The 13,520-nt window shown below is 34.4% G+C and overlaps 2 long non-coding RNA genes across 5 annotated transcripts; both read right to left on the bottom strand.

Annotated features, from left to right (window-relative positions):
- Positions 1 to 2,720: 2,720 nt before the first annotated feature.
- LOC123884529 lies at positions 2,721 to 5,926 on the bottom strand. 4 transcript variants are annotated; one of them, XR_006800826.1, is made up of 4 exons: positions 5,395 to 5,926; positions 5,236 to 5,301; positions 3,511 to 4,847; positions 2,721 to 2,958 (listed from the first exon to the last, which is right to left on the bottom strand). It is a non-coding gene; the product is annotated as an uncharacterized LOC123884529 (long non-coding RNA). The 4 variants fall into 4 exon arrangements; XR_006800828.1 differs by having other exon boundaries at positions 4,976 to 5,301; positions 5,411 to 5,926; XR_006800825.1 differs by having other exon boundaries at positions 5,411 to 5,926.
- A 1,351-nt stretch (positions 5,927 to 7,277) lies between these two features.
- Positions 7,278 to 8,876, bottom strand: LOC123884530. Its single transcript, XR_006800829.1, has 3 exons — positions 8,649 to 8,876; positions 7,831 to 8,149; positions 7,278 to 7,460 (listed from the first exon to the last, which is right to left on the bottom strand). It is a non-coding gene; the product is annotated as an uncharacterized LOC123884530 (long non-coding RNA).
- Between the last annotated feature and the right edge of the window lie 4,644 nt (positions 8,877 to 13,520).

The raw sequence follows: 13,520 nt of genomic DNA, 5'->3' as shown, positions 1-13,520 counted from the left end.
GCCAATGTCAAGAAATAGAATGTTTGTGCTCAACATACAAAATGATGTTGCGCAATGTCTCAAAATGTGCTACAAAGAAGAGTCATGGCTTTGGCATCTTCGATTTGGGCATCTTAATTTTGGAGGATTAGAGTTGCTCTCTAAGAAGGAAATGGTCAGAGGGTTGCCTTACATCAACCACCCCAATCAAGTATGTGAAGGATGTTTACTTGGAAAGCAGTTCAAAATGAGCTTCCCTAAGGAGTCGAGCTCAAGAGCGCAAAAGCCGTTGGAGCTCATACATACAGATGTGTGCGGTCCGATCAAGCCAAGATCACTAGGTAAGAGTAACTACTTCCTTCTCTTTATTGACGATTTTTCAAGAAAAACTTGGGTATACTTTTTGAAGGAGAAATCAGAAGTGTTTGAAAACTTCAAAAAGTTTAAAGCCTTGGTTGAGAAGGAAAGTGGCCTCGTGATTAAAGCCATAAGATCCGACCGAGGAGGAGAGTTCACTTCAAACGAATTCCTTAAGTATTGTGAAGACAATGGCATTCGACGACAACTGACGGTACCAAGATCCCCTCAACAAAATGGAGTAGCAGAGAGAAAGAACAGGACAATCCTTGAGATGGCGAGGAGCATGCTAAAAAGCAAGAGACTACCAAAGGAACTGTGGGCAGAAGCTGTTGCGTGCGCTGTTTATCTATCAAACCGTTCTCCGACAAGAAGCGTGTTGGGAAAAACACCACAAGAAGCCTGGAGTGGAAGAAAGCCTGGAATTTCCCATCTAAGAGTCTTTGGAAGCATAGCTCACACTCATATACCGGACGAGAAAAGAAGCAAACTGGATGACAAAAGTGAAAAGTACATCTTCATTGGTTACGACGCCAACTCCAAAGGCTATAAGCTCTATAATCCTGATACCGGGAAGACTATCATTAGTCGAAATGTCATTTTCGATAAAGAAGGAGAGTGGGATTGGAAAACGAGTAATAAGGACTACAACTTCTTTCCACAATTTGAAGAAGATGATGTGGAACCAGAGGAACCAAGAGTAGATCCTGCTACCCCTCCGGCTTCACCAACTCCGAGTTCTGAAGAAGGAGAAAGCTCTAGTGAAAAGACTCCTCACTTTAGAAGTTTGCAAGAGATTTACGAGGTAACCGAAAATCAAGACAATCTTACTCTTTTTTGTCTATTTGCGGATTGCGAGCCCATGAATTTCCAAGAAGCATTTGAGAAGAAGACTTGGAGAACTGCCATGGACGAAGAGATCAAGGCGATAAAGAAGAATGAAACATGGGAGTTAGCTTCACTTCCAAAAGGGCACAAGGCGATAGGTGTAAAGTGGGTGTATAAAGCAAAGAAAAACTCCAAAGGAGAAGTTGAAAGATACAAGGCAAGATTGGTGGCAAAAGGATACAGTCAAAGAGCCGGCATCGACTATGACGAGGTATTCGCTCCAGTTGCTCGATTAGAAACTGTTAGACTAATCATTTCATTAGCAGCTCAAAACAAGTGGAAGATACATCAAATGGATGTCAAGTCAGCCTTCTTAAATGGGGTCCTTGACGAAGAAGTCTACATTGAGCAACCACCAGGCTACGAAGTTAAAGGAGAAGAAGAAAAGGTTTTGAAGCTAAAGAAGGCACTCTACGGGTTGAAACAAGCCCCAAGAGCTTGGAATGCTCGAATTAACAAGTATTTCCAAGATAAGAACTTCATCAAATGCCCATATGAGCACGCACTCTATATCAAAGCGCAAGGCGGAGATATTTTGATTGTGTGCTTATATGTAGATGACTTGATCTTCACGGGGAACAATCCAACCATGTTTGAAGAGTTCAAGAAAGAGATGACAAAGGAGTTTGAGATGACCGACATTGGATTAATGTCTTACTATCTCGGCATTGAAGTGAAACAAGAGGATCATGGAATCCTAATCACTCAGGAAGGTTATGCTAAGGAGGTGCTCAAGAAGTTCAAGATGGATGATGCAAACCCAGTTAGCACGCCAATGGAATGTGGAATCAAGTTATCAAAGCACGAGGAAGGTGAAATAGTGGATCCATCACTCTTTAAGAGCTTGGTTGGAAGTTTACGATATTTAACATGTACGAGGCCTGACATCTTGTATGCGGTCGGAGCTGTAAGTCGATACATGGAGCATCCAACAACAACTCATCTGAAGGCAGCAAAGAGGATTCTTCGCTACATCAAAGGTACAACAAACTTAGGCTTGTACTACTCTGTTTCTGATGATTACAAGCTCGTTGGATATAGCGATAGTGACTGGGGAGGAGACGTGGATGACCAAAAAAGCACAAGCGGCTTTGTTTTCTACATTGGAAACACAGCTTTCACATCACTACAAGAAAATTAGGCCTTTGCGACTGTGGAAATTGCAGTTTGCAACGGTTGAAACCGTCGCAATTTGACATTTGCGACAGTTTGTGAACCGTTGCTGATTTCGGTGTCGCAACAACACTTTGCGACGGTTCTAAAAACCGTCGTTACATCAATTTTGCAACGGTTACAAGCCGTCCTTATATCCTTTTTGCACGTAGCTCTGAAATTAGTAATAGGGCTGCAACGGTTTTGAAAACCGTCGCAAATGTATGTTTTTTTTTTAAAAAAAAATATTAATTTAAAACATTTTATCTTCATTTTGATGGCTTATTAAATAACAATTAAAACAATAAATAATTAATTGAAATATCCATACAATAGTAAGAAAATTAAAATGCACAAATATATAAATACTATTACTAAAAATATGAACTAATCCATAAACAAAAATATGAATTTCATATAAATACAACATATACAAATGATACAAAAAGGTTTCTTGAGTTCCATGAAAATTAAATCAATTATCTGGATGGTCCATCACAAGAAAATTACTTGATCATCCCGAGGTAAATGACTAGAATCAAAAGAATGTCGTACATAGTTTAGTAATTCCAAGTCTTCCACCTAAAAATAAAAACAAATTATATAAGAACCCCTAATTAAGAAAAAATAAGCAATATAGTCACTAATGACTACTGATATGCAGTTAAAATAGAAAAAGTTAAAAATAGGATCACAGCCTGCCATATCGAACTGGAGAAATATTGATTTACAAAATAATCACTCATAAGCAATAAAATACTCTTCTACAAGTGTTAAACAATAGCATAGCAGTAAGCATCGAGCTAAAATATTGGCTATAGTTCTTTTGCTCAATATAGTTGTAGCATCCTAAAGAATGGTTTAAGGTATGTGCTTTTTTCAAGTTCTCATGTATCAATTAACAACACACACACCCCATCATATAGTATTAATCAATAAAATACAATGCATATGTACAAATAAGTTTTAATAGACAAGCACTTTAACTAAGTCACTACCACTTTAAAATACAAATTACACAGATTTCATACCATAATATCACACACCAACAAGGTATGTCATTACCACTTTAACTAAAAATATTTCTAAACATAAAAAATACGTCATTTACTGATTAGGAATGAGTGTACTAACCTTTTTTAATCTAACAATATTTGGATGCTTCAAGGATCTATTGTTTGTGATTTTCTCTTGACATGTTTATCAATCTGCATACACACATCTCATACTAGGAAGTTAATTGTCAATCAATTTAGTACCTACACAACCACATGATTTTTTAAAATGTTACAAGACATTATCTAGTCTCCATATTTTATTAGCTCTGGTTCAAACATACAAAAGAATAGTAGGCAGTAGCAAGAATATTGGTAACATCACTAACTACAAACTAATTACTAACTACTTACAATTCTAACACACGCACAATAGCAAATAATGCATCACTGTAATTCTTGAACAAAATAATACAACAAGTCTTGAACAAAATAAAAATAAAAAAACCTTGTGAAGAAAGATGGATGAGAGCTCATATATAACAAGCTACACTGCTGATAATAACCCATATTCATATCCCCTTCTCAATGAGTTTGGACAATAGCATATTAGTAACACTGTAATCTTACCTGGACAAAAAGAATAAAAAATGAGGGGTGCTAGTGTCACACCCTCTAACACACTCTTTTAAAGATGAAGACGAAGCTCACAATAAAGATGAAAGACGACAACATCCACCGGAACACATTATAGGTCCGACGATTACCAGAACACGTGACATAGACGGCGACTAAATAAGACTGCAATTAAGACGATGGACGGCGTCAAGTGGCGTGACCTTAGCATTACTCATAAAAAATTGAAGCTTAGATCATTTCAACATTGGCCATAATAGTGTCACTAAGAAAAACCAAACCAAATACAAAAACTTTAACAAAATTTAGGCACAAACTTAATTGGTACCACAAACTCAAGGTGAGCCTGGATAAAAGGAAGGCAATAATGTTACAGCTGATGCATAACACTAATGTTTGCGAGCCTGGATATCACAAAAGAAGTACAAGGCATTGCAATAGCAGTTTGAAACACAAACACTGCCAGTGCCATGCACCGCTACCACTACTGCCAAGAAAACTATACGCCCACCACTAAACAGAAATTACTACAAAACAACACCAAATAAAAGCTGGAACTAAAACCATCACCTTACCCAAACCAAAAACAGATACACAGTCACAAACAAGAGAACCAAAAACCATACTTAAGGGCCAAAAGACTGGACGCCAGGAAACCCAAACCAAAGCATGCTTTCACCAATAACATAAAATCAGAATCCAATCACACAAGAACTGAGCAAGAAAGCACATGAAAACCAGTACCAGAGGCCAGAAAAACCAGCAGCCGCAAGCGGAAAAAGACCAAACCAATGCACACACCAGTTTATCCGAACCAGAACCAAAACCAAAATAATTCATCTACAAACAAAACAAAACAAAACAAAACAATGCACTTTGAGTCAAACATTAAAGAATAAAATTGTGAAATATAGTGAATCAACAAAAGAACATAAAGCCATAAGGTGCATAAGAAAGGAGAAACTAACAAATTTTGGGTTTTGTTATGGAGAAATAACAGAGGTAGCCGCAATTGAAAGACTTTACTTCCATAAATCATTCAGCTCAATAAATAGAACATAGAGAAACATCAAAATCAAACATCAACAAAATAAAAAATTGAAAGACTTTAGTTCTTTAATATCGTTAACCTCAATCCTCCAAATACCTAATATTTCAACGCATAGAGATATATTTAAGGGGAAAATAGAGGAGACAAAAAGAGTAATTGGGTTTTTAAGATTCTTACCAACCAGAGAGGCTCGAAGCGCATAGAAAGATGACGAGTGACAGATCAGCGGAGGGAGAACAAGATCTGAGAAGAACGACAGAGAAAATGAAAACAAGCAAAATGAAAACAACAAAATTGAGATGTGAGGCTCAAATGAAATCAATTAACTTTGCTCACCGAGAGACCAACGAACCTGAGATGAAAACAACGAACTCTGCTCAACGAGAGAAAGAAAGGGAAGGTCCGTCACTTGTCGAAGAATGAGAAGCTTTGTCATATATTTAAGGATTAGTGATTAGAATTGAATGATGAAAGATTTAGGGGTTTGGATTTGGAAGGAGTTAGGGATTTGAAAACTAGTTCGGGATTTGTAGTTGCAGGAGTTAGGGATTTGAAACCTAGACCGGCGATGCGGTGATGAAAGGGTTTTAACGTTTCAGAAGTGTTTTGCCTTTTAGAAGTGTGTTTCGCTTCTTTTGTCTGGATGTTCAATTTTTTTTGTTTGGGATTCAATTATTTTGTTTGGGAGCAAAGGATTCTATTTTCACTGGGCGCTGAAGTGAAATTTTTCCCGGTTTTAGACAAAAACACTGTGACGGTTGTCTAAATTGTCGCATAAACCGTTGCAAACTTCATAAAAAAAGCACATTGCGACGGTTATTTTTTAAATGTCGCAATTGAAGTGTCACAAAGTGACAATTTTCTTGTAGTGCATGGATGTCAAAGAAACAACCGATTGTCACTCTTTCCACATGTGAGGCGGAATACGTGGCGGCCACTTCATGTGTTTGTCATGCAATCTGGTTGAGAAACCTATTAAAGGAGTTAAGTCTGCCGCAAAAGGAGCCGACCAAGATATTCGTGGACAACAAGTCAGCAATAGCTTTGGCAAAGAACCCAGTCTTCCATGATCGAAGTAAGCACATTGATACACGCTATCACTATATTAGAGAGTGTGTCTCTAACAATGATGTGAAGTTGGAGTACGTGAAGACAGATGACCAAGTAGCTGATATCTTCACCAAACCTCTCAAGCGTGAACACTTTGTCAAATTAAGATATTTACTTGGAGTAGCAAAATCAAGTTTAAGGGGGGGTGTTGAATATGTAAATTGATTTTGGGTTTGTTAGTTTTGGGCCTTAGGAAGTTTAAGCCCAAATTTAGTAATAAGTAGTAAGTCTAAAGAATGTTCTAGAGATATGTGGAAATAAGTAGAAGTCATAGTAGAAAATGTATGTAGTAGTAGAAGTGTGTAGAACTCTCTCATGGAATTATGTAGAAGAGTCTCTTGAAGTATGTAGAACTCTCCCTTGAAGGCTATAAATAGGGGAGAGCTAGTCATTTGTAAATCAAGCCAAAAATTACAAACACTCAATAATATAAGTAGCATTCCCTTCCAACAAGTTTCATATCCTCTCTCAAATACTTAAACACTTTCTCCACCTATTAAAGCTTCCTTCCAACACTTCTATGGTGACATTGTCCCAAATATAGCATCCCTCTATGTGTACATTTGACCCGATTTTACATCCTTCTCCAACAACGGAATTTAAAATCTTAGTGTTGTTGCCAATTTTGGTGCCAAATCCTATAACAGAGAATGGACCAACAACAGCTGATTGTGATTGCGAAATTTCTGAAATGGGAGACAGAATTTGTCAAAACATATATAGTACATTAAATAAATGAAACAAGAAAATAGGTAAAATTAGTTCTGACCCAGCAATCCACAAGGGTCCTAATAATACAATAATTACTTACTTGATAATTAAATCATTCAAAAAACTTGATAATTAAATCATTAAAATTAGTTCTGACCCAGCCAGCGTATATTATTTAATGTTATAAACTTTTCACCAGCACACCTAATCAACACTAAAGCTTTCATCCATACATACCTGAGGCACGATATATTCCTTGTCTTTCAAGCTTAGTAGTTGTGTTGCCAAAATTCATAACATCTGGTACCAGTGGATATGTCCATCCATGAATTATATCCTTGCTGACAGTGTCATAGCTTCGGAAATTGTCTATCCTTGCAGCATAGTCTGAGCAGATTTCATGAACGGATAATCTTTTTCAATCTATTAAAGACAATAATGCATGTCAATTTAGCATGGGGAAGAGAAATTACATCATCAACAAGCAATCCCTTGACAAAATGACGCCGAAGATGTTGGTAGTCAAAATTGTCTGTAAATAGGCTAAGGACTTCTGGTGAGCAGATGTTAATGTAACAATCCTGCAGAAAAGAAATTATTGACTTAATGGTCTCAGAAATTTTTATAAGGTTTATCAGGTGAGAGATATGAGTATGACCAAACAAAGTAGCACTAATAACAACAGTAACTAGCTATGTTACCAACTAATATCAGTTGGTAATAAATCATTATTGATTGAGAATCAATAGATCATTTCTTGACATAGCCCAATCATGAGGTAAACATCACAGGTATTGCTAACTGAGCTAGAACAAAACTGCAAGCTTTTGTTCATGGTCATGAATATTTAAAAATAAATAACTACATGCATTTTGTCAAGAAAATAATAAGATAATTCTTTTATGAGTATGTAGCAGCAAAGTAGAAAGATCTGAGAAAATGAGGGTTAACCTGCTTGTCATGGTGCAGAGAGAGGGAAGGATTATCAGCAAGCAATGAATTTTCGAGATGTAGAGTGCCTTTTGAATAGTCTACCTTATCCTCATAATACAAAAGTTGCTTGGTATCAGGATCAATAGCCATGAAAATTTCATCAGTACCAAGTCGAGACTGGTGGATATATAGCTGGATTAGTTTTTGACCGTTTGATAACCATGGTCATTACAGCATTACTATCTTTCTTCTTCCTTTCTTTGTGTTCTAAAAGTGCCTGAGTAAGCGACATGTTGCTCACAGTATCTCCGCTGACAAGGACAAAGTCTCCATGTATCTTTGAAAATAACAAATCATCCAAGAGTGTTACTACTCAAAACTTGGTCCCAATGAATTAATAGAAGCGTGAAAAATAAGTACATTAATATCACTACTCAGACAGTCGCAACAACAGCTTGATGCATAAACGGAAGTAACTATTTTTAATAATCCAGCAAATCATAGAAACAAAACTACAATTTAATTGATCTTACAAATATTGTTGTACACTTGTACGCCATGGTTGGGTTTCATTCATTTTGATTGATCTTAAGGTGACAATTGCCTCTTACTTATAAACCATATCATACTATATATTCAGGCTTATTAGCTAAGAACCAATTCTAAGCAAGAACAGAACAACCATTGTTCAATAAAAATTTCTAGTTCTAATACCAAATTATCAAGTTTCTTAAGTCTTACAATACACGTCAACATACACTAGTAGTATATTTACATTAGCTAGTGATTTTCCAACATAAATTGAAATTGAAGAATGAAATGAAGATAATACATACCACATTGCACTCGTAAATAACACGCAGAGCATCTCCAGCACTGACAGAATTCTGAGACTCAATAGTTGTTACGGTGAAATTAGGTTGATTAAACCACTCAGATTTCTCCAAATAGTTAATCACCTGCTTCGAATGAGCACAACAGAAAACAAAAACCTCTTCTACACCAGCTGACTCTAGCCATGTCAATGTGTAATTTATCATCGGAGCATTCACCAATGGCAATAGCACCTTAAGGATATTACCGTTTGACAAATTGGTCCTTTCCGTCCATTTTTTGTAAAAAACGTTAACTTTTGACACGTGGCATTGTGGTTGTGTATGGTGAACCAATATACATAATGGTACACCGTGGAACTTAATAATATTTTAAATTTTAACCATTCAATTTTTCTTGACAAAAATAAAACCATTAGATCTTGTTGGTCTATTATATCTAATAGTGAACCACTAACATATGATAGTGAACCACTCAATCATCTAAAGACTTGCAGCCATAGTACGCAAGTCTTTGTTCTGTTGCTACCAGAAGGAAAACAATTTGTTGAAGTACCTTGATGTTAAACCAATGGGACAAAGTAAACAAACTGGTCACAAAAGGGGTTAGATTTATTTATTTTGGATTTGTTTTGAAATTTTGGGCTTGAATGATGAAGTTGTGAAGAACATGAAGGATTGGAGGAAGAAGATGAAGGATGAAGAAGATGATGGTGCACCATTAGATTTGGTGGACATAAAAAATCTAATGGTTTATTTTTCTTCTAAAAGATCCAATGGATTAAGAATAAAAAAAGTATTGAGGTATATGGTGGACCACCTACAATGAAGGTCCACCTAATACATTTGGAGTTGATAAATTAACGGAAATGACCAATATGTCAAACGGTAATATCTTTAAGGCACCAAACCGAAACTTTTTTTCTTTAAGGGACCATTGTAAAACTTAAAATGTCTTTAAAGGACCATTTCACTAATTAAACCTTATTTTTATTGCACATTCTGAAATGGCTTTCATAGTCTCTTTAAACTTCTTTCAAGAATTAAATTTCTTTATTGCAATGTTACATTTGCAATTTATTATTGAATTATTACCAAAACTTATCATTTTCTATTGATTTTTTTTGCTTTTTTCAATAGTTTAATGGTTAGACTCACATACTATAAGTATGAAAAATAAAATAATTCAGAGTTATGCTCAAATAATATTTGAAGTACGTAGTTACCAACTGAACTATATTTTCTAAGACATTTTTTATCGATCATTTAATCCACCTCTTATAGTATACCTCCACAAAATTAAGGTACCAAAATGAACCACTAGATGCCATGATTTCACATCTTTGATGAAAAATCCAAAAAATCCAATATATATATATAGCCTTTCGGAGGTGGCCAAGAGGCATGTTACCGGGAACCTTTCATCCTGGTGATGTCCATCTCACAATGATTTGAGCATTGGCACACACATGACAACTGGATCTTTGAGGCACTCTTAACTATCACGACAAGTTTTTTATTTTTTTTTTACAAAAATAAAGTGATATTCATTCATTCAAATTAGTAGAATACATCAAATACAATCACATATTCAACATCACTAAAAACGTAAAAGTATGAATATGCGAACAAATAAACAGCATCCAAGTTAATAACATATAACAACAAATTGCCTACTACAAATAATATGATAAAATTAAAGTCACCGGAATATCCATTATTCCGGATCTGCAACGTTGATGCCCACATCATTGATTGAATATGCAATCGACCGAAGTTGATCTTTCAATAGGAATAAGCGAACCCCACAACAATACTAAAAATCAAATAACATCGCACAAGACGACGACAAACATAACGCCGCACTTAGACGACGACAACACGAAAAACAAAACGAAAAAATAAATATGTGACAAATCACTTATTTATATGTAAAGAAGAGGAAAAAATGTGTAGACGGGGTAATTCTAGGCAAAAAATGACCTAAAATCACCCCTCTAAGATGAACAAAGAACAAAGAGAAAGAGAAAGAGAAAGAGAAAGAGAAGGCTCTCTCTCTTAGAATGAAAACTGAAATTATATAATAGATAAATATATAAATTAATATGCTAAAATATATTTTTGGCTTCTTAATTTTTCAAATTTGCAATTTCGACTCCATAACTTTCAAAATATCATTTTTAACCTCCTAATTTTCACAAACTTACGATTTTGGCCTCTGATCAAGTTAACACACATGTGGACAATGGCACACATGCCATGTCAGACAGTGTGTCTTGCCACATGGCCAAGGTCTCACATGCCACATCAACATATGTGGCGAGACATGATGACGTGACGTGTAACTCACTTGCCGCATCTGTGTCGACTTTGTCAAAATCAGTGGGTAGGTATCTTTTGCAAAATGGACAAAAATTAGGGGGTCAAAATCGCAAGTTTGTGGAAAATAGGGGGTCAAAAATTTTGTATGGGACCAAAATTTTAAAAGTGCTATTTTAAAAGTTAAGGGACCAAAATTTGTAAGTTTGTGACAGTTATGAAGTAAAAATATGATATGATGATAAAAATTTTCTATTTAATTAATACCTGTATTCAACTAAATTTCAAAGTACCAGAGTAATTACCATTAAAAACTAGGGGTGATCGTATTCGAACCAATCCAAAAGTAAAACTGCAATCCGAACCAATCCAAACCGAAACCGCAAAAAACTGCATTTAGTTTTAACCGCACGGATCATTTTTCTTCTAAACCACATGGTTTGGTTTGGTTTGCGGTTGTCATTTCACAAAACCGAACCAAACCGCAATACTTAACTTAGCTCTATCAACTATTAACAATCAACCCAAATTGAGCATAAAACAATAGGCTATCAAAACATATCATTTCACGCGATCTAGAACTATATTATTGGTATTAAAAATAAGTTACTACGTATATGCAATTTCTGTATATGCATGTTGTATATGTAAACAATAAAATAAATTAAAATTTTTTATGTTTATTTTGTAACAAGTTGAAAATATTGTCATATTTTTTATATCGCACAAACCGGACCAATCCTAACCGCATTGGTTTGTTTTGGTTTGGATGTTAATTAAAAACCAACCGAACCAAACCGAACTGCATACATTTTTATCTTACGGTTAGGATGACTTTTATGCTCAAAACCGAATCAAACCGCACGGCGAACACTACTATTAAAACCAACATGTAATATTGTAATTGATATTTTGATAGCAAAGATCATCGCGGTATCATCATAGCATTATATATTAAGGCGCATTTCAAGTGGTGCATAGTGCATAAGTAGTGAATAATATTATAACGAATACAAATTTTAAAAAATTTATTGTTGGATTGAAAGTTCATATGATATAAATCATTCATAATTTTTTTATAAAAATTTAAATTATTTAATATGTTATTGAGTTCCAATTTTAAATTGAAATTCTAAAAAAAATGTAGCTTCATTGATAAACATCAAAGTAGGTTGTAGGACTTTTTTTCTTTTGCATCTTTTAGAATTTAGGAATAATAATATTCAAACATTGGAGTCACTCTCATTTTACCAACACCATTTTTTTTATAATGGCACGTTTCCGTGCCTGCTATAATATTATCCGATGATTATGTTTTAATATGTAAATGCAATGATATACTATTTCAAAGTTTTAATGAAATAAGTAACCAATGCTTGTCAATGAAGCTACCATCTTTTATAACTTTAAGTAATTCTTTTACTTTGATAAAAAAAAAAACAGTAATTCTTTTACTATTTTAAAAATTTTAGCTACCATGTAAATTCTTTTACTATTAAAATTTAGTTTTCGTAAGAGTAACTGTTAGTAGCTACTAAAATGTTAGTGGAAGAATTGAAGTTTGAATCTCGATTCATTATTTCTTTACATTAATAATGTGTCAGTTTAACCACTAAGTAATAAAAAAATTAACTTAATTAGTTATGTTCAGATAAAATAATTATTGTTTGCATTAATCATAAAAGATATTAACTTACTCATTATTTATATTTAGGCTTAATTAATAAAATGGTCCCTTAAAGACATTTTTGGTTTCATATTGGTCCCTTAAAGAAAAAAAGGTCTAAATAGGTCCCTTAAAGAAAAAAAGGTCCGAATAGGTCCCTTAAAGACATATCCGTTAATCAGTTTGGTCCTATTTAGACTTCTTTTTAAGGACCAAACTGATTAACGGAGATGTTTTTAAGGGACCTATTCGGACTTTTTTTTCTTTAAGGGACCTATTTGGACCTTTTTTTCTTTAAGGGACCAATCTGAAACCAAAAATGTCTTTAAGGGACCATTTTATTAATTAAGCCTTATATTTATACCTATCTATAAAGAGGATACAAAAATTTTGGTGTGAACTTTTCATAATACTAATAATACCCATATTTATTTTAGTAGCAAAAATTTTTTATTATCAAACTCACGATAACATAAGACATGCATTTTTTTTATTTTTTATTTTTTACATAAATTTAATTAGTATGAAACAATATTTTTATATATATATATTATTATCCAATAATTATACATGACATTCACACACACACACACACACATAGGCTTAATTGCACATTTGATCCCTTATCTCTATTTTAGGTTTCAAGTTGGTCTCTTATCTTTAAAAAGTTTCAAATTGGTCCCTTATCTTTTCTTCCGTCTAATAAGTTAGTCCCTCCCGTCAACTTTTTGACTAACGCCGTTAAATGTGGACAGGTGGCAAACAGAAAGTACACTACAAGAAATTTAACTTATAGCAACGACATATGTCCGTAGGTAAAAGTCAATTTCACAATCCAACAACAACAACAACCACAACAACAACCAACCTCCCATCCTTTTGTCTTTGAC

This window comes from Trifolium pratense, linkage group LG5 (genome assembly GCF_020283565.1).
Source record: "Trifolium pratense cultivar HEN17-A07 linkage group LG5, ARS_RC_1.1, whole genome shotgun sequence".
Taxonomy (NCBI): domain Eukaryota; kingdom Viridiplantae; phylum Streptophyta; class Magnoliopsida; order Fabales; family Fabaceae; genus Trifolium; species Trifolium pratense.
This window is presented reverse-complemented; position numbering and strand designations above follow the sequence as displayed.